This window comes from Dermacentor albipictus, chromosome 2, assembly GCF_038994185.2.
Source record: "Dermacentor albipictus isolate Rhodes 1998 colony chromosome 2, USDA_Dalb.pri_finalv2, whole genome shotgun sequence".
Classification (NCBI taxonomy): Eukaryota; Metazoa; Arthropoda; class Arachnida; order Ixodida; family Ixodidae; genus Dermacentor; species Dermacentor albipictus.
Window position 1 is genome coordinate 152,697,326 of NC_091822.1, and position 26,675 is coordinate 152,724,000.

The 26,675-nt window shown below is 50.8% G+C and overlaps 1 protein-coding gene across 2 annotated transcripts in view; it reads right to left on the reverse strand.

Annotated features, from left to right (window-relative positions):
• LOC135899864 (probable cationic amino acid transporter) overlaps positions 1–26,675 on the reverse strand; it is a 203,714-nt gene that overhangs the window by 35,980 nt on the left and 141,059 nt on the right. The window lies entirely within an intron of this gene.

The window sequence follows — 26,675 nt, forward strand, 5'->3', positions numbered from 1 at the left end:
AAAAAAAAAAGGATTAGAAACAGAGAGAAGTGTTGGCGATGAGGGCGAATAAGGCTGCTTTAATGAACGCGAACAGCGAAGACTCTTCAAAATCACAAATACAGGCCCCTCCCATCACACAATAGAGAAGATGAAGCAGGATATTGCGACTACTTCGGGAAAGGGCCGCCACATCCATCCGCTTGTGGAGGGTGATAAGAAAGAAAGCAAGGAGGCAATACGACGGAGCACAGCGGACGTCACGTGAGATAAGATTACTGCTGACAAATAGGCAAGTCCTGCGGCTGAGGAGAATGTTGCACCGGCTTCGCAGCTCAATCTCTTGGGAATAAGAAAACAGCGAGTGAAGATGGTGGAACGATAAGCGGGTGGGAGTCGCTCAGCGGTGCGTGTATACTGTGCCCGAGGTTATCCCACGAGAACCCCTCAGGCTGGCTTGCTTTCTTGCAGAGTTACGACCACGCAGGTTTAGAGCTGTGGCCCACCGATATCACAGTTTTGTCCCCTAAACTACTGACCCTCTTAATGTAACTAGATGCACTGGTTTGTGACCATAATCGCGCGCACACTGAACATTCAGCAAGGTTTACTTGGCCTTTTGTAGGCGTTCCATGCTCGAGAATCGGGAATCGGAGGCCGCTTCCTAAAAACGGGCTCGCGCCCTTACCTGTTAAGTGGCGAGGAGAAGTGTTGCTATGAACAGAAAAGACGCTGACGTGGTTGCGCATTCTTATGTCACCATCTTCTGTTTTATTCTGTGAGACGTTAGCTTAGGCCTGGCCTTCTGTCTTACCATTACGGCTTTGATGTGGGATAAAAATATTTTTTTACCGGTAAGAAGGGTGTGTGTGCTTTTACAGGAGCTTTGTCTCGGTGTTGAATATCCTTTCGGTTCTCCAAACACATCTGGAAGCCTCGGCATTAAGTCCAATGTAGGCACACGCTTAAGAGATGACGCTCCTGTTGACACAGCGGCAAGCTTTCAGCGCCACGTCGCCGCAACTAAAAGCCTCCTTTCACCGCCTGCCAAAACCTGCGCAAATAGCCTGAATCACTTTCAAAGGACGCTTTGCTCTAACCCTGCTTCTATTCGGTCTTTACACGAGCTCCTGCTGGATTATTTTAAAGTTTCATGGGAGAAACGCGACAGTGTAAACAAGTAACCTTTAAATTAAGCGACGGTTGCTTCTGAGGGCCGCTTTCAGGGCTCAAACTTTTTTTTTTGTTCCTCTGCGCACAATACTTGTACCGCGTCCAAAGAATAAAATGCTATAAATAAGTTCCCACATTTTCTTTTCTTGTTCGTTGGTTAAGAGGTTCCTGTTTGTATTAAGAACTGTTCGTTCAACAGAATTTTTATATTATTTATGTGTACCGACAAATTATTTACATATTCAAATCATTCCTTTCATATCAGAGAGCTACAGCTCACGTAAAAACTTGAAAAGCATCTGAGACCACTGTTTGCTACTGTTTGTTTTAAGACAACAGCAAAGTTCCAGCAGGGGTAATAGTTCCTCGGCTTTCTTGCAATCGGCTTCCCCACGTTCTGTCAGATTCTTGATTTTATCTCCCATAGAGGGTGCTATGTGTGCCTGACCTGCTCACTTATTTACATGTATCTTCACTGCGAACGACGTCGGGATCTTAATCGGCGTCAAACCGTAAGACGATTTGACGTCACTTATGCCTGAGACGTCACTTTTGCCTGACTGTTGTCCGAGCCCGCTAGCGGTGCACCACGCATCGAAATTGAAAGTATAGGATAACAGAAACGCCCGGGTTGAAGAAAGCAAGCTCAGCATTACGCTGAGCTTGCTCAGTTCAGCTCATTATGCTTGAACGTTTATAGTCTGCACCTCTGCTTCTTTCTCTCAAGCTAAGCAGCTTTGTCTAATATATGATACCATTATCTTTTCACTCGACACGCGACTTGAGTGCCCCATGACAGCAGCGTGAATGTCTCGCACAGAGCACGTCGATGTGGCAACGTTCACACGACTGTAACGGTGGGTCGAATAGTGTATCTTAAGGTGGTCGAACGTAACTGACATTCAGGTACTTATACAATTTGCGCCTTTCGTCTTGACTCCATCTCCGTGGGAGCTTGAAAGCATTTCCACAAGCAGAACACGTAAATACTTGTCGCGAAAATTTCGCTCCATAAATTACACTCTACAAACATAGAAGGGGGTCGCGTTTGATAGGGGTTCCATTTTGGCGTCCATACAGCGCAGTGACGCTTCGCACTGCTTCCGATGCGTTCCCCTTGGTCAAGTAAAGCGGCGGCTCCACGCTCACAACGACGCAAAGAGAGAGAGACAGAGAAAAGAGTGAAAAAATAAAGAAGGAGCTCGCAAGTTTTTATTCCTCCTTTTAGTACTTTATGCAGTCACTCGGTTGTTATCGCCAGCTACAATTATAGCCACTCTAATGCAGAGCCACATGTGGAGAAGATGGATGTACGGATGCTATGGGCGGCGCGGTGGGTAGCGCCATCAAGCTCTTATTACTTGACTGATGTCCTACCTGTGCTAAAAGAGCAAAAAAAGGAAATGAAAGAAAGAACCACTATGAATTCCCATAACCAAACTTTCTGAACTCCTTTCCGAACTTCGTTTTTGCACGCCTTCGTTGTTTGTCGTTTTCCTACTTTTCTTTCACCAATCTTCCAATCGGCTCTTACCTCAACTGCGGACATGTTTACTTTCCCCCTGCTCTCGCTGAACCCAAGGGTCTCAAGGAGGCCAGAGATGCCTAAATCGACCGCTGTGCAGATATCCTCGCATTCTAATAAAACATGCTCCATCGTTTCCCTAGCTTTACCACAGCAAGCACATGCTTCTTCTTCCTTCTTATATCTCGCTTTATAATTGTGTGTTCTAAGGCATACTGATCTTGCTTCGAAAAGTAATGAGCCTCTCTTTGAGCTATCATAAATTGTTCCTTTCCCGATTTCGTTTTTTGTTCTCTTAAGTAGTTACTCATGGCAGGTTTCTTTTCCACTGCTGCCACCCATGAGATTATCTTAGCCTCTCTAACTTTCCGCTTGATGTTCTTTGTTGCCATCCCTACCGAAAAATCTCCTATGACCTGTATGCCACATGTTGAATAATTTCGTATGATCCTATGAGAACACATATGTTTCATTGTGTTGTCATATGACCATACGAGATTATTGAATATGTGGCATACGTGTCATCAAGGGGGTTACGGTAGCGCGAATAAAAGACGGGGCAAAAGAAGACACACAGGGACACACGCAGCGCAAGATGCATTACCAACAAGCCCACATTGCAACATACGTGTCATATCAGATTTTTGGATAGGGATATGTTGCTCACTATACAGGTTGCATACTTGCTGGTAAACTTCGTACTTCTTTTCCTGAGCACTCTGCTATTCAGCGCACCTGCCGAAAATAATTGATTCGGGATTCGTGACGTCACACTGACGTTCCGGCTCGGTGCGAGGCTTCGCGGGAAATTCGGAAAAGTTAATTTTGATCTTCATTTTCTTTTCTAATAATCAATCTATTACCACGAGAACTACGAAAATAGACTTCTCGAAGAACACTTTATCAATTGAAACTTATTTATTGATTCTCTTTTCTCACTCTAATGCATTCGCGAGGACACACATCCTGCCCTGTAGCATCAGGATCAGACCACCAAAATTTTTAAGTATGTACACTGCCTCCGACTGTGTTGTTCATATAGGAGGTTGTGGGCAAGTACTGCACCAGGGTGGCCAATCCTGCTCTGGTGAGGGAGTGCGCGTAACCGGTTTTGGTCACCGGGATCAGGCCACACTCCAGGCCTGTTTATGCAATTTTATCAACACGCGGATTTTTTTTTTTAATCCGGTGGAAAATTGCCGGCACCGGGATTCGAACCACGGACTTCTTGCACGCGAGGCGGGTGTTCTACCTCTACGCCACCGCTGCACCGACAACCGATGGTCATTAAGGGTTACGGACTGGATTCCAAGGGAAGGGAAGCGTAGCAGGGGGCGGCAGAAAGTTAGGTGGGCGGATGAGATTAAGAAGTTTGCAGGGACGGCATGGACACAATTAGTACATGACCGGGGTTGTTGGAGAATTATGGGAGAGGCCTTTGCCCTGCAGTGGGCGCAACCAGGCTGATGATGATGATGATGACTGCCTCCGACATCGGTCCGCTTTTGATACTCGAATGGGACGTCGACGGCCCCGCTTTGATAGCTACGATACTATCCCATTACGAAAGTAAGCGTAATAAGAAGCCATCGAGTGCTTTTAACGAGGCCGAGATACAAAGGCAAAGCGCGCTTCCCCCCCCCCCCCCCCCCACGGTATAAGCAACGTCGCTTCGGCGGTGTATAGGCCTTCGATCAAAGTTACACCTCGCCTTCCGTCCGCTTTCCGCCACCCGATGCGGCGCGAGAGCGTGCGTTTGAATCGCATTGCAACGTATGACGGATGACGGCCTTTACTCGCCCAGCTCACGGCCCTCCCGCCATTGATGGAAGACCGGCAGCGCCCCGCCGTGGGCGTCGCGCTGCCAACGCGTCTTGACGGATGACGTTGCCTTTTTTCTGGGCACCGCGGAGACACGGTAACAAGGATGACAGAACGTATACGGAAGCTTCTCCGCACCAAACCCTCCCCCCCCCCCCCTATCAAGAAAAAGAATGAAAGACGAAAGAAAAAGCGTTGAGAACGTTTATATTTTCCCGCGACGCCCATATACTGAGCATGGCCCGAGGCAAATAAACGCAGGCCGCGATGTTGTCTCTGTGTGGTTTTTTCCTAAAATTCCGCCGAATCGCGGGCGCAGCGTTTTGTCGATGTAAGGTCTTTTCTACGAGGAGACTGCTATGGAATGTTTATTACTATTTCACATGTGTCTTTCTTTACTTATACCAGATTTCTTATTATTATGTTTTAATTTAACGAGATAGAATTTAGAAAGACTTCCTTGTAGCAAATAGCACGATTCTAATCCTTTAACTGGATTGCTCGGAAAGGCGGACATACATTGCTGTGCCAATAAATCGAAATGCATAATTGAAGAATTACACGCGTACATATACGCCATGACTGTGTGCTGAGCCTAACCGTGTTAGGGTTCGCGAGGCAAGGCATCGCTAGCCCACCTCTTCTCGGCGGAGGCTTTTTCCACGGACTTTGTGATGGAGTGTGAGGTGGAAGGGGAGTTTTTATCCCCCGAGGACTTCACTAAAGACTCAGGGTGGCAGCTCGTTGCCGCCAGACGTTCTTCAAGGAGCACGAGAAACGCGGCCAATGCCAGTGCGGCCGACGTTCAGCATAACACCAGTTCCCACGCTCGGCGTAGCGCCGACCTCGCCGGCATTAAAAGCGAGATAATTCGAGGAGCCAGGATGCCTCCGATGCCCAAGGAAGAGGCAAAGATCGTCGTGCGGCCCAGGGGAGGCCTGTGTATCAGCAAGTGCGGACCTACCGCAGTCGCCGACGCCATATGGCAGGCTGCCGGGCTCGATTCGGCGTCGCGAGACACGGACACAATGTGTCCTAACTTTCAACAAAACATAATGGTGATCAGCACACCAAACAGGGACAACGCTGCACGCTACGTCGGCGTCGAGGGCATCTCCGTCGCCGGTCATCGTTTCGAGGTGAGCGCTTACGAGGCCGCCCCCCACTACACGTGCAAGGGCGTCATCCGAGGCGTCTCCCTTAGCGACGGGCCCGCGGTGATCGACAAAAAACTTGTAAACCCGAGAAATCCCACGGCGCTGGGCGCCAAAAGAATCAAGAACACCGGCACCGTGGTGGTCCTGTTCGAGGGGCACCGAGTGCCAAATTTTGTCTCCTACGGCGGCACTATTGTCAGGTGCACTTTATTTCGCAAGCAAATGGACGTGTGCTATAGCTGCGGCAGGCTCGGGCACCGCTCCGACGTCTGCCCTTCGCCGAACGACGCCATCTGCAGAGGATGCGGAGAAGCAAACCCCGACGCCCAGCATAGGTGCGATCCCAAATGCAAGCTGTGCGGTGGCGACCACCTTACCGCCGCCAAGGAGTGCAAGCGACGATTTCAGACGCCATATCTCGTCAGACGCAGACGGGGGGAACGCTCCCGCGCCCTCAACGCCGAACATTTCCCGCCCATGGAAGGCGCGAATCAAGCCCGGCAAGCGTCGCGTGAACGCCAACACGGTCGCAGCCGCTCCCGGTCCAGGGGGAGATCCAGGTCTCGTGGCCGCTCCAGGGGTCACATCAGGAGCCGCTCCGCCTCCAGGGCCAGGTCGATGTCAAGATCCCGAGTCAGATCCAGATCCGGTTCCAGGGGCGGCCCGGGTTGCAGAACCCAGCCAGCATCTGGACCTCAGCCCGCCTCCACATATTTGGGGAAGCAGCCGACCCTCCTTTGGGCCGATCTGGCACGTCCCAAGCCCGGTGGCAATGTAGAAGCTGTTCAGGCACCCCGTAACGACCAACACCCAGAGCGGGCTAGGGACGCGGAAGTCACTCGCTTACGCAAAGAGAACGACGATCTCAAGAGCACGATCAAGAGGCTAGTTAACGAAATGGCAGAGATTCGAAAACTCGTTTCGAATGTGTCGGATAATGGTGCGCCAGGCAGGGCCACAGAGACTCCAATCCCAGCCCCAGTAGACGGTACTGCGACGTCCACCAAACGCAGAGCAGTAGTAAAACCAACAGGTGAATCGGGAGCGTTGTCCGCAAAAGTCAGCAAGATTAAGCAAACTCTCATTGGGCTGGCAGATGGCCTCAGACAGGTCACTGCTAGCGTCAGTTGTCTCACCGATAACGTTCGTCAAATTCAGGTTGCACTCGGAGACCCCAACCAGGGCGGCGACAGGAGGCCCCAGTCTTTGCACAGCCCTAACTGCCCCATTAGGTGGTAGTCCATCCGGTCCGCCATAATGGATAGGTCCAAAGAGAGTTTTCGCATTTGGCAATGGAACTGCAGGGGGTATTCTAACAAAAAAGCCCCTCTGCAGCAGTTCTTCAGGTCTTTCGCTGTCAAACCTCAAATCATTGCTCTCCAGGAAACATTAGTCTCCGCCGCCTCGCTCCAGGGCTACAGGGCCGTGTCGGGCCTGCCCGGGGGGCGAGGGATTTGCACCTTGATTGATAAAAGGCTGACTCATCTCACCCACGACCTCAAGCTGGCAAGTGGTAGAATTGAATACGTCATGGTTGAGATCCTGCTCAACGTACCACAGCAGAATCAGCGCAGAAACAGCGTGTTCGTCCTCAATATCTACAGCAGCCACAGGGACTCGCGCCAGCAGTTCAAGACCATCCTCAAGAAAGCGACCGACTTGGCCGGCCCTCGACCCTTAGTCGTCGTCGGTGACTTCAACGCACCGTACGGCATCTGGGGTTACGTCTACGACACTACCAAGGGGCGCAACCTGTGGCAAGACGCCAACGAGATGGACCTCACTCTGGTCACTGACAAGAATTTTCCTACGCGCATCGGCAACTCCGTCACCCGGGACTCGACACCCGACCTCGCGTTCGTCAGGAACGTTGAGGACGTGGGCTGGGAGAACACCGCCATGGAGTTCGGCAGCGACCACTACATTCTCGAGACCAACTTCAAGGTGTCTCGGAGTAGGATCAAGGAATTCACGTTCATCGATTGGGACCGCTTTCGCAAGATTCGCGAAGAACCCGGCAAAGACAGGGCACCCGCCACCCTCGAAGAATGGTGCGAAGGCGTCCGGAACGACGCTTCCGCGGCTACCAAGAAAGTAGAAACCGATCTCGACGTCGAGCGGATGGACAGCAGACTTGCCCACCTGATCGAGGCCAAAAACGCCCTGCTCCGCCGATGGAAGGGCCAAAGGCTCAATCGCAGACTCCGAAAAAAGATCTCAGAGCTCAACAAGGTCATCAATGAACACTGCAAGGCGCTATGCCAGCAGCAGTGGGACGAGCTCTGCGAATCCGTCGACGGACAGATGCGCAACGGCAAATCCTGGGGTATGCTGAAGCACCTTCTCGACGAAAGCGGTTCAAAGTCAAATCAGCGGCATACGTTGGCCCGGCCCTTCACGAAGCCACCAAGTCTCACACGGTTGATGAGCTCGTCTCAAAACTCGTACAGAAGTACTTGCCCGTCTGTCGCGATGGAGATCCAGTGACCCAACTCCCGGACTACCGAGGCCCTCCACGCCCCGAGCTCGACGAAGACTTCTCCGTTGCCGAGGTCAGACAGGCCATCTTCGCACTCAACCGCAAGTCTGCGCCTGGTCCAGACGGAGTCACCAACAGAATGTTGAGAAACCTCGAGGACACGTCGATCGTCTTCCTGACCGACAAAATCAACGAGTGCTGGAATAGCGGCGTTGTTCCTGCAGAGTGGAAGATGGCCTGTACGGTGCTCATTCCCAAGCCTGGCAAGGCCCCGAACATCGAGAACCTCAGGCCGATTTCTCTAACCTCCTGCGTCGGCAAGGTCATGGAGCGCGTCGTCCTCAACAGGGTCAACGGGTACCTCGAAGACAACGAGGTTTACACCTACAACATGATCGGCTTCCGCGCCGGACTCTCGACGCAGGATGCAATGAAGCTAATAAAGCATCAGATTGTGGATGGCCGTTCCAGAGACGTCAAGGCTTTGCTCGGTCTGGACCTCGAGAAAGCTTTCGACAACGTGCTCCACAGCTTCATCGTAAAGACCATTTCAGACCTGGGTCTCGGTTACAGATTCCATAGCTACGTCAGCTCTTTCCTAACGGAGAGGAAGGCCAAGCTTCGCATTGGGGACTTCCGCTCCAACGATGTGCCCCTCGGAGGGCGGGGCACTCCTCAGGGCGCCGTCATCTCACCCACCCTGTTCAACATCTGTATGATTGGTCTTTCCGAGAGGTTGGCACGCGTAGAGGGCGTCAGGCACACCATATACGCCGACGACATCACCTTATGGTGCCCCGGCGGCTGCGAGGGCAGAGTCGAAGAATCCATGCAGGAGGCGATCGATGTGATCGAGGAGTATCTCCGCCCCACCGGACTTCGATGCTCCCCCGCCAAGTCGGAGCTTCTGCTTTACAGAAAAGAGAAGGGAGGCAGACCCAAAGATTGGAAGCCAGTTTCCGAAAGCAGCATCAGTCTTCGTACTTGTGACGGGGGGGGGGGTGATACCCAGGGTCGACGTTATTCGGGTCCTCGGCATGTTTGTCGAATTCAACGGCGGGAACGGAACGGCTCTCCGCAAGATCATCGCAAAGACGGACAACGCTTTCCGCCTCGTTCGCAGAATAGCAAACCGGCACCAAGGAATGAAGGAAAACAATCTCCTCAGGCTTATCAATGCCTTCGTGCTATGTCACTTTACGTACACAATTTCTATGCACAACTGGCTCAGAGCGGAGCGAGACAAGCTCAACGCTCTCATCCGCAAAGTGGTCAAGAGGGCTCTCGGGCTACCCATCAGGACCCATACCGAGGATCTCCTCAAGCTGGGGGTGCATAACACTGCCGAGGAGATTGCCGAGGCCCAAGAACGTGCGCAACTCACTCGCCTGAGCACCACAGCGGCAGGTAAACACATCCTCGAAGAGTTGGGTTACCACCCTGCGGGATTCCCGATGGTCAGTACCCCGATCCCTAGGTGCATTCGAGACAAGTTCGAAGTGGCCCCTGTGCCCCGAAACGTCCATCCCGTCCATAACGAGGGCAGACGCAAGGCCAGAGCAGCAGCCATCCTCAAACAGATAAAGCAACGAGACATTAGAGCAAGCTTCGTCGACGCCGCGGAGTACAGCGATGGGAAGACCTTTGCCGTCGTTGTAGTCGACTCCAGCGGCAAGATTTCTAATTGCGCCTCCATTCGCACTTCAGACCCCGGAGTCGCCGAGCAAGCCGCCATCGCCCTCGCCCTGCTGGACGGTCGTGGGTCCGAGATATATAGCGATTCCAAAACGGCAGTTAGGGCTTTTCAGAAGGGTTGCATCGCCAAGCAAGCTGGTCGTCTTCTTAGCAACTCGAATCGATATGCTCTCACGCATCATTCAGTCCACTGGTTTCCAGCTCACGTAGGGTCGGTCGAGGGTGCTCCCCAGAACCTGAATGAGTCTGCTCACGAGGCTGCGCGTGACCTCACCGACCGCGCTTCCTCTGCAAGAAGCACCGACTCCCCTCCTCCCTACGGCCACAGGGATGCTCCCGCTACTCATAACGAGATTATTAAATTCTTCTACATGTCTAGAAGGGTCTTTCCACCCCCTCACCCCAGGTTGAATAGGGCGCAAGCCGTTTCTCTTAGGCTTCTGCAGACTAGTACGTATCCGTGTCTGTCCGTTCTCCACGAGGCTTACCCGGACGTGTATCGCGACGACGCCTGCCCCTCCTGCGGGCAGACCTCTACTCTAGCGCACATGCTGTGGGAGTGCGGGTCGACATACCCTAAGTTCATCAAGGAGGAGTGGGACTCGCTTCTGCGTAGCCCCGCTCTGGAACAGCAAATCCTGGCTGTCCGGCGTGCCCGCGACCGGGCCGGTGGGCTAGACCTGCCGGTCCCGACGTGGGACTAGCCGGGTGCGCGACGAGTTCGCGTCCTCGCCGGACCTACAATAAATGTTGCTTCACTCACTCACTCACTCAGATATATATATATATATATATATATATATATATATATATATATATATATATATACCTTATGGCACATATCGCCATATATAACCGGTGAGTACGCCTGCGAGGAGGCATATCTAGTAGTTTGGGGACGAATACGGAGGATAGTGCCAGTTTAGAGGTATGCGCCATAACTCTTGCGGCGAAATGCACTGTTGTTAAATTTACTCCTTTTCTTTTTACCGTAACTCCGCTTTATACACTGAAGTACAAACATAACTGGAACGCAAATGTAAGTGGTGCTGGTTAGTGCTCCCAGCGCCTGACCTCGTTCGCATACGCAAATGCCCCAAAAGTGGCGTCTTTTCCTTTCTTTTTTAGGCTACTTTCGGGATTCAGATGCAACACATTGCGGAGGCCATTTTGGTCTCCGTAGACAATTCCCTTTCAAAAAACGAAAACAAAAACAAAACAAAGGAACAGAAGAAGAAGAGAACGGAGATTCACTTCCGGTTTCGGTTTGACATCATGGCCTCTAATGGTGCACTCGCCATCAATCCGTCGAAACAAGCCTCTGTCCCCTAGCGAAATACGGAGGAGAAACAAGTATAGAAACGAGACAGCGCGGAAGCTCTCGGCAGGCGCTTCTTTCGACTGCCGCCGCGCACAAAACGCCACGCGCAGGGGGCGCGGCGAAACGAATGGAGACGAGAGAGAGAGAAAAACGCGAAGAGGAGCGAGGCCCATCGCTTCTCCCATTTCGACGCTCGCGAATATATTTTCCGAGCTTCCCAGCCTGGGCACGCGGGCACGCTAAGGGAGAGAAAGGGGAGGGGGGATGGGCGAAGGGGAAAGCCTAAGGGAGAGAAAGAGGGGAGGGGAAGGGCAAAGGGGGAAGCCTAAGGGAGAGAAAGAGGGGAGGGCGAAGGGCAAAGGGGAAGCCTAAGGGAGAGAAAGAGGGGAGGGCAAAGGGCAAAGGGGGAAGCCTAAGGGAGAGAAAGAGGGGAGGGCGAAGGGCAAAGGGGGAAGCCTAAGGGAGAGAAAGAGGGGAGGGCGAAGGGCAAAGGGAGAAGCCTAAGGGAGAGAAAGAGGGGAGGGCAAAGGGCAAAGGGGGAAGCCTAAGGGAGAGAAAGAGGTGGGGGAAGGGCAAAGGGGGAAGCCTAAGGGAGAGAAAGAGGTGGGGGAGGAGGGGGAAGGACAGCTATATCAGATCCGGGAGCGAGCGCACAATTTTTCTCGGGGCGCTCGTTGTCTGAAACACGGTGTGACTGTGGGAGGCGCGGCGCGCGACCCGCGCACTTCAAACATTCAGAGTTTCGAGGCCGCGTGGCCCGCCGAGACGCGAGCTCGGAGCTTTGCATATTTATTGCCCGCCAGGCAACGACGACGTCGCTCCGGCCGCGATACAGACGCGACGCCGGAGTATTATATTTCGGGTCGGAGGGACGATTCATTCCGTCAGTTCTTATCGGGCGTGACTCGGGCTTTTTTTTTCCCTCCGTGGTCGTGTAACTCTGGCAGGAGTGTTTTACTATATTAGTCGGTAGTTTTGTTTCGTTCGCTTATTCGTTTGCTTCGTCGTTGTGGGCACGAGTTTCGCGCGGCGCTGCAACGGTATTCTTTGTACGCTTGCGTATTCGTTTTACATATCAAACGCGTGCAGCTCCCAAGCGTCATTAACATACACGCGTGAATGCGCATGGCGCGTATTCGGTGTTCTTTTTTTTTCTTCCGAATGCGAGGCAAGTGCTCGGTTGAACATGCCCGGAGGGAAACGCCACTTCTGTGACCCGCGCGCCACTGTTAAGCATAAGGGAGGAAATGGAGGGATAGAGGGTTAGTCCAGATGAAGGATTAGACGCGTAAAGCAGTTCCGGTCGGTGAAACAAAAATGCGTGCATGCATGTGTATTTGTAAAAAAAAAGGAGGTATGTCCACGGATGTGACTTCACTGTCTGAGGGAAAAAAAGAGGTGGCCATCGCTCGGAAACTGTACGAAACACGTTAGAATAAAATATCGTGTAGCATTTTTTTTTAAACCGAGTGAATGTGAGAGCTGACCACGCGAAACGAGAAACAACAAATTAAAAGAAAGGAAGGAAGCGCAGTGGCATTCAGGGTGGGCGGAAAATGCCATTCCTGTTGAAAGCTCCATTACACTTAACAGTTTGTGAATCACGCTTTTCCTGTGGAGTGGTCGAATATGGCATGCTGTGAACAGCCCGAGCGTCCACATAAGCTGCCCCGCGGTACAGTTGGCTGGATGGACCGATGACGCAGTATGACCACGCGTGATGTCATTCAATCGTCGGCGCATGCGTAACATGTTTCCTTCTGCGCGAAATATGGAGTCGAAATTTGCCAATTATCTCCAGTAGACAAGTGTCATTTGCAGTGTGCCATCGGCGTCAAATAAGAACGCCAATAGCGCAGCGCGTTCCTAAAGCATACCATGAAATTACGCAACATCAGCCAGTCATCACCATTAGAGAGTTTTAGATTAGGGGGACGCTGGCGCATTGCGCACGCAAGAACACGGGACCACGGTACTGTGCATGCGTAAACTCCTACGTGTGTGTATGCGCATGCGCAGCACCGTGGCCCCTAGTTCTTGCGTACGCAAGCCGCTTGCGTCCCCTGAACTAAAGCTCTCTATTGACAGGAGGGCACAAGCGGTTTGACCGCAAGGTGCAACGTTACTCGCCCTACACTGCGATAGTTACGCGTCCGTTTCGGTTGTCTATTTATTTGAAAGCAAGAAAAACAAAGATAAAAGAAAACAGATGCAAAACATATTGCAGTGTAAGGCGAGCATCATCGCACAGTGCCGCGCTGCCCGATGTGCGTGCCTGCCCGTGACGGCGACTGGCACCGACGGCGCGCGCAGTGTGTATTCAGGGGTGCTACGAGAACGGGCTCCACTGCTCGCGTTTCACTCTTTTTTTTTCTTCTTTATTGCCTGACTTTTACAAAAAACTGCACTACACAAAACAAAGATTACAGGACAATGACCACACCGTATTGACATAATCGGCTTGGCAGGGGGTTCATTCATTCATTCCTTCATTCATTCATTCATTCATTCATTCATTCATTCATTCATTCATTCATCCACAAAACTTTATTAGAGTCCTGAAGCCCGGTCTTTTTAGACCGAGGCGGGTCGCGTCCACGCCGGCACCGCCAGGCCGAGCCTTACGGCGTCATCGTGGACCCTATGGACAGCCCGTAGTTGATCTTAATATTGCTACGGCACAATATGTGCGATCACGAAAGGCCAGCAGTGTAAAGACGATGACGACGATTGAGAAGCTAGCGCGGGCTGTTGCCTCTTGGCCAAGCGCAGCGTATTTTCCCTGTAAATATATTTGTACATAGCTTGTCGTCTGCGTCTTCCTACGTAACATATTTGGTGGAGGTGGACGTTCCCTGTACCTCGTCACGGAGCTTCGCAGTGGACGGTACGTCGAGCCTACCTTCATGGCTCCCGGCGACGACAACCCGACTCCACCGGCTCCGACACCTGCTGCCACTTCGACGACCTACATCACCCTCTCCGCTTCCCGTGATCCTGGCGTATTCTCGGCAAAAGATGGGGAAGACGTCGAGGACTGGATCAGCCTTTACGAACACGTCAGCCGCAATAACCGGTGGGACCCAACTATCATGCTCGCCAACGTCGTCTTTTACCTCGGTGGCACACCTCGAGTTTGGTATCGGACGCACGAAGATGAGCTGACCAGTTGGGATTCGCTTAAGCAAAAGCTTCGAGACCTGTTCGGCAACCCCTACGGTCACCAACTTGCGGCGCAGAAGGCGCTTTCCGGTCGTGTGCAGACGTCAACGGAGCCCTATGTCACGTACATTCAGGACGTCTTGGCTCTGTGCCGCAAAGTTGACACCCACATGACTGAGTCAGACAAGGTTTCCCACATCCTCAAAGGCATTGCCGATGACGCCTTCAACTTGCTCGTTTGCAACAACGTAGCCACGGTGGATGCTGTTATAAAAGAGTGCCGCCGCCTGGAACTCGCGAAAAGCCGACGTATTGACCAGCAGTTTGCCCGTCTGCCCAACACCCCAGCGACATCTTCCTGTGCCGACGCTCCTCGTCCCAACAACACTGCCGATGTTACCAGGATCGTCCGGCGTGAGATCGAGGCCGCCTATCCGGCTGCCTTCGACTCCAGTCCCACCACCACATCTGCAGTCACGGTCTCACTGATCCAGGCAGTTGTCCGCCAGGAGTTTGAAAACATGGGTCTTCACACCATCTGCTCGGCCCATCGCCCTGATACCCGCCCGGCTTCTTCGATTTCGCCCCGTCCCGCATCTTCTTACCCACCACGTTTCCGCAACCCATCTGAATGGCGCACTGCTGACGACAAGCCTATTTGTTTCCACTGCCATCGCATCGGGCACATTTCTCGGCACTGTCGTAGTCGCTGGAGTTCCCCGATCCGGTCTACTTATACTGCCTACTCTCGCCCCTCAGGTGGCCCTTCTCGTCCCTATGCCGCACGCTCCGATATTGCCGCCACTGATTCTCCTGCAACGAACCGCCCCTATTCTCGTTCGACTTCGCCCCAACGACGACAATCTCGCTCTCCCCAGCCCCGTCGCTCCTATTCGCCGACTCCCTTCGGACGCCGCTCCAAGCCGGAAAACTAGACGATGCAGCGCCTCGAGGTGACGCTGCATTGCCCTCTACGCCGCCAAATCCTCTACTGACTTTGCCCACTCATCTGAACCTTCTTGACGTGCAAGTCGACGGTGTTTCTGTGTCTGCTCTCATAGACACTGGGGCGCATTTGTCCGTCATGAGCGCTGACCTTCGTAACCGGCTCAGGAAAATTATCACGCCCGCCACGACGCCCGTTGTCCGTGTCGCCGATGGCGGAACAGCCCCCGTCATTGGTATGTGTACCGCCCGCGTCTCCTTCGCCGATCGCTCAACAATCGTGCTATTCACAGTCATCGCCCACTGTCCCCACGACATCATCCTCGGCTTAGACTTCCTCTCCGCACATTCTGCTCTCATCGATTGTTCCGCCAGTACTCTCCGCCTTGACCTGCCTGTTCTGGATCCTGCTGAACCACACCCCAGTCGCCTCAGTTCCGCCGACTTCGTTCGCTTGCCACCTTCGGCACTGACCTACGTTGACCTAGTGTCATCCCCACCAGTCCGCGACGGTCACTACATCGCGGCTCCTATGCCAGACGTCCTCCTTACACACGGGATCACAGTATCCCATACAGTTTTATCTATTACGGCGAATTGCGTCTGCCTGCCAGTGGTCAACTTTGGCTTGACGACGCAAGTGCTGCCACGTGGGATGTCTTTGGCCCAGCTTTGTTCTTTCGAGGATCACTCAGTAGCATCCATTGCAGTAGACGACACTTCATCCGATACTCCTCTCCCATCGCAGTCGACAAATTGTACCATCGCTGACTTACGGAAAATGATTGCCCCCGACTTGCCCTCCGAGCACGCTCGTGAACTCTACCGCGTTCTGTTTTCCTACCACGATATTTTTGACTTTAACGATCGTCCTTTAGCCCAAACTACAGCTGTCAAACATCGCATTAATACCGGCGATGCCCCTCCCATTCATCGCCGCCCGTATCGAGTGTCACCAGCTGAGCGTCAAGTTATTCACGCAGAAGTTCGCAAAATGCTTGCCAAGAACATTATTGAACCGTCATGTAGTCCTTGGGCGTCACCGGTTGTGCTGGTAAAAAAGAAGGATGGCTCATGGCGCTTTTGCGTGGATTATCGGCAACTTAACAGGGTTACCAAAAAGGACGTGTATCCCCTACCTCGGATTGATGACGCCCTTGACTGCCTCCACGGTGCTCGCTATTTCTCCTCTATTGACCTTCGCTCCGGCTATTGGCAGATTGCCGTGGACGATCTCGACCGCGAGAAGACTGCCTTTGTAACACCCGACGGTCTTTATCAATTCAAGGTGATGCCGTTCGGCCTATGTAACGCTCCTGCCACTTTTGAATGCATGATGGACTCCCTTCTTCACGGTTTCGAATGGTCCACGTGCTTGTGCTACTTGGACGTCGTTATCGTATTCTCCCCAACGTTCGCTACGCACCTCGAGCGCCTCTCAGCAGTCCTGGACGTTTTTCGGCGAGCCGGTCTGCAACTCAACGCATCGAAGTGCCAATTCGGCCGTCGCCAGATTACCATCCTTGGACATCTCGTTGACGCGAACGGAGTGCAACCGGACCCAGGCAAGATCCATGCTGTTACGCACTTCCCTGTTCCGAAGTGTGTCAAGGATGTGCGCAGCTTCATCGGCCTTTGTTCGTACTTCCGCCGTTTCGTGAGGAATTTCGCCGCCATAGCACGACCACTAACCGACCTTTTGAAAAAAGACGCTCCTTTCCAGTGGGGCGATAACGAGGCCTCTGCATTCTCTCATCTAATCGACATTCTCACAACGCCTCCCGTTCTGGCCCATTTCGATCCTTCTGCGCCTACCGAAGTCCGTACTGATGCCAGCGGTCACGGAATTGGAGCAGTACTGGCACAACGCCAGCGTGGCCACGACCGTGTTATCGCTTACGCCAGCAGGCTCCTCTCACCCGCGGAGCGCAACTATTCCATCACTGAGCGTGAGTGTCTGGCCCTAGTTTGGGCGGTTGCGAAATTCCGCCCATACTTATATGGCCGATCCTTTTCCGTTGTCACAGACCATCACGCGCTTTGTTGGTTATGCTCATTGAAAGACCCTTCAGGAAGACTTGGTCGCTGGGCCTTACGCCTCCAAGAATATTCGTTCTCTCTCACCTACAAATCTGGCCGACTACACAAGGACGCTGACTGCCTGTCTCGCTACCCGGTAGACGAGCCTGACGACGCCGACAGTAGTACCGCCGACGGCATTTTCTCTGTGTCTGCCTTCGCTAACATCGCCGATGAGCAGTACCGAGACCTATCGCTGCGAGTACTCATCGAGCGTCTGCGCTCTACACCTACCGACGCATCCGTTCACCGATATGTCCTCCAGGGCGGCATTCTGTACCGAAGGAGCTTCCTCCCTGATGGCCCTGATCTTCTTCTTGTCGTGCCAAAACATCTACGACAGACTGTGCTCTTTGAGATGCATGACGCACCCACTGCAGGACATCTTTGGGTAACCCGCACGTACGACCGCGTCCGCCGCCGCTTCTGTTGGCCTGGTCTCGCTCGCTCCGTTCGACGCTATGTTGCTGCCTGTGATCCCTGCCAGCGTCGGAAGACACCTCAGGTGCTACCTGCCGGTCATCTCCAGCCGATTCCCGTCCCTGTGGAACCGTTCTTTCGTGTTGGATTAGACTTGCTCGGTCCCTTTCCCACGTCATCCTCTGGGAACAAATGGGTAGCCGTCGCGATTGATTACGCCACCCGATACGCTATCACTCGGGCTCTCCCTACCAGCTGCGCCACTGACGTCGCGGACTTTCTCTTGCGTGACATTATCTTGCTTCATGGCGCCCCGCGACAGCTGCTTACTGACCGTGGTCGAAACTTCCTCTCGAAAGTTATCGCTGACATTGTGCGTTCCTGCTCCATTCAACACAAACTGACTACTTCATACCATCCTCAAACCAATGGCCTGACAGAGCGGTTAAACCGTACTCTTACCGATATGCTGGCCAAGTACGTTTCCAAGGACCACCACGACTGGGACATTGCCCTTCCTTACGTAACATTTGCGTACAATTCTTCCCGGCACGCCACCGCCAGATTTTCTCCCTTTTATCTACTGTACGGTCGCGAACCTACCTTGCCCCTAGACACGGCACTTCCTCCTGCTGCGGTCTCAACAAGCGAGTATGCGCGCGACGCCATCGCCCTCGCCGACCATGCACGCCAGCTTGCCCGTGCTCGACTTACGGCCTCACAGACCACTCAGCAGTGCCAGTACAACGCCCGCCATCGTGACGTACAGTTTTCACCTGGTGCGCTCGTGCTCCTGTGGTCGCCCTCTCGTCACGTCGGACTTTCAGAGAAGCTTCTTTCGCGATACACAGGGCCCTACCGCGTGCTGCGCCAGGTGACGCCTGTGACTTACGAAATTGCTCCTGTGGGCTCAAGCTCGTCCTCTCCTGTGGCATCTAGTGATGTCGTACATGTCAGTAGGCTCAAGGCCTACTACACTGCTTCCGAGTCCGATCTTTAGTCGCTCCGGGACGGCGCTTTTGCAGCCGGGGGTAGTGCTACGGCACAATATGTGCGATCACGAAAGGCCAGCAGTGTAAAGACGACGACGACGATTGAGAAGCTAGCGCGGGCTGTTGCCTCTTGGCCAAGCGCAGCGTATTTTCCCTGTAAATATATTTGTACATAGCTTGTCGTCTGCGTCTTCCTACGTAACAATATGAAGAGCTTAATATCTTCTTGGGCCAGTAAAGCCATTTTTCTTCGGGGTCGGCGAGAGTTGCGGGACAGCCCGCCAGCATGTGTCTGATGTCAATGATGCCATCGCCGTTACACACGTTACATTCTTTCCTAGGTTGGCTTAGTCACATTAAAATTCATTTAGAGCCATCAATGGCTCCACCCTTGACAGCCACTCGGGAGTGTCGCCACCTGCCTTCAAAAATCTCAACGAACCGATGCACATTTTCACCGAAATAAATTCGTGCAGGTCGTGCGTCTGGATCGCAGTAGTATCCTGCCATTCGCGTTTCACTCGGCGCCGATACAGTAGGTAATTTCCACGGGAGCAAGATCCATGTGTCCTTGGTTGTTGTTGTTTCCCATAAGTATCCGAGGTGTTCCCCTTTGGAAGTCAGCTGTAAATGATGTTATAGTAGGCGGGGTACCACGTGATTGGCGAGGGGCCGCCTTGTGCGCTGCTTGCGACATTTGCGCGCCCGATTTAGACGCTTCTATACTTGGCTACTTTCCTTCATCTTTCTTTAGATTCCTTTTCTCTTTGTTTTTTGCATTACCTTTCTTGCTGTGCAACATAGCAGACCGGATCCCTTTTTTAGTTAATCTCGCTGCTTGTGCCCTTTCTCCTTACTTTCGTATCTCTCTCTCTCTCTTTCAGCAATCGAAGAGAAGCCCCGCGCAGTTTGTCTTGAGCGCGTGAGTGCCATGACTCCTCTGCTCAATCGCTCTTCCGAACCATTAGGCAAGCGTTTTCAGAAGAAGCACAAGTAACTGCCAGCGGGGAAACAAAGTGATAAACCAGAAAAAAAAGAAAGAAACTAAGACCGTCTGACGCAAATCGGCCTACCAGAATGATGGGAATGCCGCGCAAGAACCGGAAAACGCGAACCGCTGTTTCGCGAAGTCTGATCCCAGGCGCCCTCGGTGGCCCGAAACAAGCGCGCAGCTCTCTTTCTTTTTTCGATTACGCGCACAATGCCCCGATCATAAAGGACTCGACTTTCTAAAGATAGCCGCGCGGAGTCCGTGTGCTGGGGCCGATTTGCTTTCGCTTGAAGCGAGCTCAAATATTAAAGGGTACACGAAGCTATTCCTGGAAAGCAAAAAAAAAAAGAAAAAAATTGAAAAAGGAATTTGAAAGAAAGGAATTTTAAGTATGGTCTGTTGGATAGCATCACTATATAGACCTGGAGGAGTTACCATGTCCTCGTTTTTAGCCGGCTTCTGTTTGAAGAGATCGACTCGAACGCTATCCGTCTCAGGGGAACACGTTCGTTGTCTTTCGTCGTTGATGAGTCGAACAAATTAGTGAAGAGCTTGGAAGCTGTGTGGCGTCGTCGTTAGGTTATTGAAGTCGCAGGGCTGTGTGTCAGGGCAGGGAAGAAGGTTACAAACAACCCAGGAGAGCTTGGACGGCTGAAGTTAACGAGCAGCTACATAATGGGAGGCTGGAGCACCGTTTCTTCTATTTATCGTTCAAGAAGGCTTAAGTGGCATTGTTTCGTTTTCTTCTGCTTCCTTTTCACGGTGACAGCAGTTAAAAGGTCGAAACTGGATTCACCCCTGTCCGTTCGTCTGACCTTTGCGATGCGCTGACGAACGACCGCTCCCGTCTTCGACGTTGGTGCGTTATCAGGTTGCGTCGTGTCAGCTACAGCGAAAAAAGTTCTGCCCACCTTCCCTCCTAATAAAATGTTCTCTCTCTCTCTTTCACTTTGACTTCAGGCATGCTCTTCGAACGAAACCATACTGAACGAACTTTTTTTTTGTGTGTGATCCGCGGTTGCAGCCGTTTTTTGCAAACTACTCGCATGCGACCGCTGCGGTCGAGTATATGGTCCACGCCACCTCATGCTCGGGTGAAGAACGCCCCAGCCACGCACTGAGCCACCAACAGCGAGTCATTCAATTTACCGGCGAGCCTATACTGCGGGTTTGCGAATCGCCGGGACAAACCCAGCTTTAACGCTCATCTCGAGTAAAAAATAATGGCTGTGGCTTAGCTAAGGTTAAGCCCAGGATGCGAAGCATACTAGCCTTTATTTTAGTTGTTGAACCACTGTTTAGCCTGGTGAACTGCTGTTGCTTGGCTATTTTGGTTCGGCTAGACGAAGAAACAACTCATGCCTGCGAGCGCACGAGCTGAGACCCGGCTATGTAGCTACGCGGCCGCAAGCGAGCGCACGAGTTGAGCGTCCGCTTTTGCAGCTGTTATGACGTCATATGGTAGCTACGCGGGCGCGCGGCGCAGCAAGGAAGAGCGTGGTTATGCGGCTAGTATGATTCGCATAAAAGGAGGAGGAAAGATAAACTTGATGCAACACACCTCGCAGACCGCTTATTCTCCGGAGAAAAAAAAAAAAAACTCTCGCTGTTATTCTCTTGGTCTTTCCTCACTACTTTCGTTAACAGCGCCAATATAAATACACTTTGCGTTTCTCGGCGTCCTCGTGTTGACGGTGAGAAAAAGAAGAGAGAGAAAAAGAGAGAGAGAGAGAACGGGGCGAGCGACGCGGTTTCATTAAGGGACGGGTGCTTTGTGCGTCGACTCAAAAGGGACATTTTACGAGCGACTGGGGACGTGCAGTGAAGCCGATTGAACGCGATGAAAAAAAAATGAATAAGAAGAAGCAAGAAAGACGTCGTCGCGTTCAATTCGAGGGATGCTGCGATGAACAACGGACAACCACTACTAGCTGAAAGCCCCTGCACACAACTGCGTTGCCATGCCCTGCCGCGCACGGGGTATCTCAGTCACGCCGTTTACAGAAGGGTATAGCGCCGCCAAAGCGAGGCCCTTCAGGCATTAACTCGAAAAAAAAAAAAACGCACCCGTGCTTGCGGAAAACCAAGCGCAATAGGTGCGGCGGGCGCTTCTGATTAAACTATCTCTCTTCGCGACGCAGTCTTCAAAACAACCACGTTTATCTGGGCTTTTGTTTTATTAACTGTCGGAGTAACCGAGTCATCGAGTGGCCGAATTAAATCAAGACCACCCCCATCGAGGCAATCAGATAATCCACGACGCTCAGTGTTCTCTACTAAAAAAAACAACGCAAATGACACTGCGGGAGTGTTTGTGCAGGCAATAAGAGTGCTCGTGTCTAACATACATACATACATACATACATACATACATACATACATACATACATACATACATACATACATACATACATACATACATACATACATACATACATACATACATACATACATACATACATACATACATACATACATACACTGGCAGCGAAAATTTATTATTATTATTATTATTATTATTATTATTAGTTACTGTTGCATTAGTGCAAGAAAACATGTATTAAGTATTCTGCCTGTGTTGACATATTTCAGAGTAGTATATTGTATCTACGTAGATGATTACGTAGTATGATTAGCTCCCTTTTAGGTCCGGCTACTCGTTTCCTGTCTCCATATTCGTTTCTCTACTCCACATTGTTCCATGCACCACATTTGTCTTCTCTGTAAATTTCGTATTCTGTATTACCTTTTAATTACATCTGTACGAATGCTCCGTAGCTGTTCCTGGGCACAATAGCAATAAACCACTGATTAGATTATTATCCTCGAAAGCTTATATACATTAGAAAGACAGAAAGAAAACTAGGAGCAGGCAAGCAACTGCCACCGGAAGGGGCACAACGCCTGCCTACTCGTCAGGAAGGACAAAGAACACTGAGATCGGAAATAGAAAATGAGCGAGGGAAAGGCAGAATATGATGACTTGCTTTCATTATTTGTAGTTATTAGCGCTTGTATATTACGTGTCATACTCTTTTGTATTCCATGTTGAAACTCACTCTAGACTGTCATATCATGTGCGTGTATTATTTTAACTCTGCAATTCCTAATCTACTGTTCACATGATCATCGCAGTCTATACATCGCGGCCGCTTGTGTGACTTTGCCACTTTCTTCATGAAATCATTGCGGTGCGACCTGTCTTTGCCTTTTACTTTTGTGCGTTCGTGGATGTATAGGACTGCGTCCTGTGGATTTCTGACCATGTGACGTCGTTTCTTTTCAATTTCCTACTACATATCTTTTATATGCATTGTTATTTCTGCTATGAGAAGAGGAGCACCCATCACCATTATAGGGTGACTACATCTCTTCCTTTTATTTTCATTTCAATTTAAAAAAACACCATGACAGTTCACAAGGCTTAATATTAAAACAATGAAAATGAATAGAGTAATGCAGTAAGAACAAGCGGATCGCGCTGGAAGTCGCGATATACTAGTCGACGTCATATAAAGCGGGCCGATCCCGGAAGCAGAGTAATGAACGTTTTGGCTAGACCGATCTTGATAATGCTGTCGCATTACGGTCTGTCAGGTGTGGCACGAATAACTGTGTTTGTATGCATGTGGGCCTGTGTTCTTTTTTGTTTAATCTACATAGCTATTAGTAGGCTTTACAAATGAGATATTCGCGAAGAAACAGTGCTTAGGCGCCGCTTCCCTTCCAAACCCCAGGCCGCGGCTGGCTGCTCGCGCACACAAATTTGATTATGCAAATGGGGAAAAAAGTGGAAGAAATTCGCCGAAGGCAGAAACAGACCGCAGAAGTGGACATCCCACAGAATGCAAAGTATGGAAGTGTCTCGACGAATACGTGAAATTAGCAAATTGGGGACAATTAGAAAACGTAAATAATAAAAAAGAGAGCTTCGTGCGTGCGTATGCAGACGTTGACCGCACGCGACATTTTGTACGAGAGAAAGAAAGAAAAGGAAATTAACTTCCTCGCAATGTTCGTTAATTGTGGAGCGCGTGACTGGAGATAAGAGAGGCCGATAAATTAGATTGGGGCTATCGACGCCCTCGTCTGAAAGTTCATAAAACAATTTAACGTGCGAGCCGACGAGGAAAAGGCGGAAAACTAATTAGGTTATTCCTCTCCGCGTGGTTCTTTTACTTTTTTGCTTAAGGCTAACACAATGTTTTGCGGCCCACTGGAAGCGCTTTAAAAAAAAGGGGAAAGAAAAGAAAAGCTTGACGCGACACCTTATGAATCAACAGCAGAGGAAAATGTGCTAATGGCAAAAGTAGAAATTATAAAAGAAAGAACGAAAGATTATTTAAGTAGAAAGCGAGGGTGGACATGTTCGTAACAGCGATCGAAAGGGGGCGTGGTAACGCGGAAGAACTTCTGACCGCAAAACAGAAAAGAAAGAAAGAAAGAAAGAAAGAAAGAAAGAAAGAAAGAAAGAAAGAAAGAAAGAAAGAAAGAAAGAAAGAAAGAAAGAAAGAAAGAAAGAAAGAAAGAAAGAAAGAAAGAAAGAAAGAAAGAAAGAAAGAAAGAAAGTAGGAGAAGATAAAGCTTGGAGAACAAGCAACTGCGAAAGGAAACTGACAAGATGAGCTGAGCCAGGCAAAGCCGCATTCGTTATAACGGGGGAAAGAGATAAAAAATTACAGAATGATAATATAAAAAAGAAATATTACGCAAGCGCGGCACCACATATTCCTAAAGGAACGTACGTGACCGGTAGCACGCTCACCACGAGCAAGGAAAATATGTAAAGAGGCTTGAGTTTGGGTTCAGCGTTAAAACAGCGTCAGGAATTAACACGATAGACTCAGTCCTCGAAAGCGCTGGGCAACGTGCAATGTAAGACTGCTTTTGCGCACATTTCACGTATACGAAAATTAGCTAGGGCAAATAGCGTTGTCTGTGGAGGCGCTTGGCAGCGGAGACGGCGTTCGCGTAAATTTTTTCAACCCCTTCTCCCCTCCTCCCGCGCCCCCAACCACACCACCTCGCCAAAAAGAAGCGTGGGTTATGGAACAAGCTATAGGAATGTTTCGAGCCGTAGCCGAAACAGAAATGAACAAAATCGCAATGATACTTCGAAGCAACTCGATGATTCTCCTGTTATCGACCCTAATCGTTTTATAACAGTCGAACAACAACAACAAAAAAAACTGCAGGTTCGCGTACCTCACGTATAGATTGCTATAACACCTAAACTAAAGGTGGGACAGAAATAATTGAAATGAAACTGAATGGATACTTACAAAGGTATTACAATCTACAGAAAATGAAAGAAACAACGTAAACAAAGAAGATACCAATTAGGACGCAATAGCATAAGGGAAGGCTGGCGAGCAGAAATTAACAAAAAGAAAATGAGCCAGAACCAATTCCATGGTGACTGTCGGCGGTAATACCTTAGCATTGAATCTAAATAGCGACAAAACGTATTGCCACCGTCGATACGAGTTATGTATGACGTGTGTACTGCAGCGGCACTCCCCGTTCGCGCTAAACTATAAGAACGCTCGGCGCCATCCAACGCCACCTCCGCGAAGCGTGCGTGCGGCGTCCGAAATGCATGGTGCGCCTGTGCGCGCGAACGCTGGGAAACGCGTCACGCCAGCGACCGGGCTCCTCTCTCGCGCTTCTTTCTGGACACGCTGCGCCATCTGGCGGCACTGCCCGAAAGTCCGTGCGTGGCCTCCGAGACGAGAAGCGTGGCGCACCGGTGTCTGCGGACGCTGCAGTGAGTGGTTCCCTCGCTTGCCGCCAACTCTGTGGCTCGTGCTCTCAGTGACTCAAGTTGGCGAGAAGTTCGTTGAATAGCGGCACGTACCCAATGCGTTCGTGGCGCAGCTCGCTAGAACGCGCTGGCGTGGAATGCGTTCTGTGAAAAGCGGCACATAAGCAGTCCATTCGGGGCGCCGCCCGCTAATGTGTTAAGTTGCTGTCCTTGAGAGACCCTTGTGACGCCAGTTGGATTGCGCTCGGCATCGGATGAATTTAGGGGATCTTTTTCGTCATCGCAGAGCGGCACATTCCCACTGACCCATACCTATAGTCCCCCAAGTCGGCGTCAAATACGTTCATCGAAGAGTGGCACACACATACTGGTACATACCGAGTGACCCACGTAATCATCAAAGATGTTCATTGAAGACCAGCGCAGACCGAGCTACACACACCCATTGTTACAGGTCGGCGTCAAACAGTTTCTTCAAGGAACGGTACGAACCTAGTCGCGAATCTTATACAGAGTGTCGGCGTGAAAGAGGTTCTTTGAAAAGCGGCGCGTATGTACACATTACCGCATGCTCAGCGACTTAAGCTGGTTCGATGGTTGGTTTCGATCTCTGCTACCTCAACACAGTATCCCGATCCACTACTCATTCAACCACGAAACTACCCAGTCACCCAGGCAGGCAGGAAGACGGTTAGATAGAGGCACACATAGACAGATAGATAGATACATAGAGAGAAACATGCATGTGTAGATAGGTAACCCCCGGAATGTGTGTGAAGTAGACTACGAATGGAGCGCATTAAAAAAGAAAACACACACAGGTAACGAATGAAAGCGCAAAGGAGCGAAATTAGATAAAAAGCAAAGCCGAAAAAAATGAACGTAAGAACAAAACGGAAATAGCGAATGAGTGGAGTGATTGAGTGAATGAAGACAAGAATAAATAAATGAATGAAAGAAGTGAATGAAGGAGTGAGCGAGAAGGCAAGAAATCAAGAAATAAAGGTAGGTGAGAGCGAAGAGGAAAAGGAAGAAAACAACGAATATGTGGATCGAATCAATGAGTAAACAAAGGAAGGAAGGACATAGAAGTAAAAAATATATATTATAGAAAAAAGGCAGGAAACAAAGAAGAAAGAAAGCAAGAAAACAAACAAAGGACGCATGGCGAA